At 36.6% G+C, this 3,277-nt stretch overlaps 1 non-coding gene across 1 annotated transcript; it reads left to right on the top strand.

Moving 5' to 3' along the window:
- Positions 1 to 334: 334 nt before the first annotated feature.
- LOC128100216 (small Cajal body-specific RNA 16) lies at positions 335 to 481 on the top strand. Its single transcript, XR_008214730.1, has one exon. It is a non-coding gene; the product is annotated as a small Cajal body-specific RNA 16 (non-coding RNA).
- Positions 482 to 3,277: the final 2,796 nt, after the last annotated feature.

The raw sequence follows: 3,277 nt of genomic DNA, 5'->3' as shown, positions 1-3,277 counted from the left end.
TTCATTTTGTGTGGGCTAAATACTTCAGGGCATGGGGACCACTCTGAAATGTGGTTCATATACCTAATGAAACTCCATGGAAGAAAACTAATTTTTTCTTCAACATAGGTTATCAGTTATTTGGTTAGGCAGGCTTTGCCCATGTCCACTTCCTTTCAGGGCTGGGCCCCTGCCTGGCTTGAAATAGTGCAGTCCTCTGAGTGCTGTCACAGTCTCTATGAAGTCATGTATTTCATATGACCATCAGTCTGTTGTCTCTGGAAGACATGTTTCCTTTGAGTCCTCCACAACATCTAGACTCCTCTTCCACATTGATCCCTGAGACCCAAGGTGAGAAGTTTGATGGAGATAACCCAATTAGGGAATTCCAAATTGACCTAAAATAATTCCAGGGGAAAATCTTCCCTGGGTTCAGAATTTGCAGTTAGATGTGAACATCATAACAGCTATTTGATGATCATGTATGATACTGAAAACAGGACAAAAGCCTTCTGTTTTGGTATTCTATCCAGACCTAATCCTGTGCTCAAGCTTTACAACTCAAGATTTTGCTGTATACCCTTATTTCTCGGCTTTTCCAGGATACCTGCTTATACTACCTTATTCCTGCTATCCTTTTTCTTCCACTACAATCTGTCTGTCGAATGTGTTAAATGCTGTATTGCTTTTGATCTGTGCTTTGCTGTTGTTGTATTATAAGAGATGATGATGATGATGATGATGATGATGATGATGATGATGATGATATTCTATAGTTTATGGTAATTACAATATGGACTTCTCCAAAGACTTCTAAATTTAAATTTTTGTAATTACCTATGCTTAAAGATTCATGCTGCTTCTGTATTTTCAAGAGATATTCAAATATTTTATTCTTTGTCTTCTGCTCCCTTTCTTTGCTAACTTTGCTCAAGAGGATTATTTCATTTTCTTCTTCATTGTGTAAAGTTCTTTGAAGAGTTTTACAAATGCTTAACTGTCGTGTTAAGCACATAACAGCACCACCACAATCCATCAATTAATAAAAAGGTCTCTGTGCCACATAAAAATTTAGTTAAGACCATGCTCTTCCTACTGAGTGGAAAGAAAGGGTAATGTCCTCTTCCCCGAAAGTCTTCATGATTAGCCTATTGTGTCTCCTTTTATCCAGAAAATTTTTCTGAGGTTCAAACTTTTGTATTCAAATTATGTTACACATCTTTGATATTTTAAAATGTCTCAATTTCAATTATCTACACCAAATTCATGGTCTTTCTTCTAGAACAAAGTGAATTTCAGTATGTCCTATGACTGGATTATTTGATTAACACACACACACACTCACACACACATTCAGTTTTAAATAAGCTTATATTCAAAGGAACCCCAAGTGAATAGAGCTTATAATACTATTTAGTTTCAAGAAAAAAGATAATTTTAGGGGTAGTTGGATAATAGCCCTATTATAGATCCCAGAAAGGGATTGTCTCCATTTTATCTCCAACTCAACCTTATATTCCACATGATTTTTTTTCACTTCTATTATTTTTTTATGCCTTAATATGATCACATCTACTTCTAGTCAAATGTGCACAGATGGTATTTTGGCTTTTATGTTTGTGCTTGTGGTCTTTCCTTCTGAGCAGGCATTAAGCAAATTGCTCCTTCACAGAAACCATTACTTTAATTCCTTACTCCTATTTATATCGATCATGAAATAATCAAATTATACCATCAAGTGGACTAAATGTAATTTGTAAAAAAGGCTTCAGACATGCTCAAAATGAGGAGCTGTAATTAGTAAATCTGTAGATCGATGGTATATTTATGTAAAGTTGACTCAAATAGGTTGTTTCATTTTAAAGCATTGATTATACAAGTCCTGTGTCTAATCTGAGCTTATTTCTAGAGCGTTGGAGCCCTGACAAATGCTATGCAAATTCTCCTCAAGCCAGAGATCTTTATTTAATGATGTTCAAGCCATGTCACCTGAGAACTTAGGAAGTCAACAAAAGCAACACACTGAAGAGAAGCAATGTGAGACATGAACAAAACTTGACTCAATTAACTACTAAAATAATTATGATTATTAGGCATTCAGATATGAAATTGCAGTCATTTTTGATAATTGTTGAACATTTTAAAAAATTTTCTTACACCAATGGTCAGAAAATAGGTCTCATCCTTACAGTTCTAAAAATATGTTGTGTCTTTTAAATCTAACAAAAAATTAAAAGTATTTTTATCAATAAAAATAGGCATACTTTAATAAACTTGGCAACCTCAAATTCTTAATAAAACAAATGCAATCTATAGAAATTTAGTTCTTGTAGCGGGGAGGTGGTATACACCTTTAATCCCAGCACTTGGGAGGCAGAGCCAGGCAGATCTCTGTGAATTCAAGGCCAGCCTGGTCTACAGAGTGAGATCCAGGTCAGGCTCCAAAACTACACAGAGAAACCTGTGGTGGTATTATATTCCCCAAAATATAGTGCACACTAATAAATTTATCTGGGGTCAGAGAAGAGGACAGCCACAATATTAAACATAGAGGATAGGCAGTGGTAGTACATGCCTATAATCCTAGTATTCCAGAGGCAGAAATCCCTCTGGATCTCTGTGGGTTCAAGGCCGCATTGGAAACAGCCAGGCATGTTGACACATGCCTTTAATCCCAATAAGTGAGCCTTTAATCCCAGGGAGTGATGGCAGATAGCAGAAAGATATATAAGGCGTGAGCACCAGAAACTAGAAGCATTTGGCTGGTTAAGCTTTTAGGCTTTGAGCAGCACAGATCAGCTGAGATTCATTCTGGATGAAGACTCAGAGGCTTCCAGTCTGAGGAAACAGGATCAGCTGAGGAACTGGCGAGGTGAGGTAGCTGTGACTTGTTCTTCTCTGATCTTCCAGCATTCACCCGAATATCTGGCCTCAGGTTTGTTTTTATTAATAAGACCATTTAAGATTCCTGCTACAGAAACCCTGTATTGAAAAAAACCAAAAAAGAAAAAAGGAAAAGAAATTTAATTCTTATGTTACCCCCTAATAAATTATTATAAAGTATAAAGCCACAGTTAAAGACAAGAAGTGGGTTCTTTTGTTTGTTTGTTTGTTTGTTTGGTTGGTTGGTTGGTTTTTTGAGATAGGATTTCTCTATGTAGCCCTGAAAATCCTATAACTCACTCTGTAGTCCTGCCTGGCCTCTGATTCAGAGATCCACCTGCCTCTGCTTCACAAATTCTGGGATTAAAGGTGTGTACCACCACTGTCTGGCTAAGAAGTATTCATTTTGAGTGGG

Source organism: Peromyscus californicus, unplaced genomic scaffold (assembly GCF_007827085.1).
Source record: "Peromyscus californicus insignis strain IS unplaced genomic scaffold, ASM782708v3 Scaffold_6__1_contigs__length_162567912, whole genome shotgun sequence".
NCBI lineage: Eukaryota > Metazoa > Chordata > Mammalia > Rodentia > Cricetidae > Peromyscus > Peromyscus californicus.
Note: the sequence above shows the minus strand (reverse complement) of the source record. Positions and strands in the feature narration are given on the sequence as shown.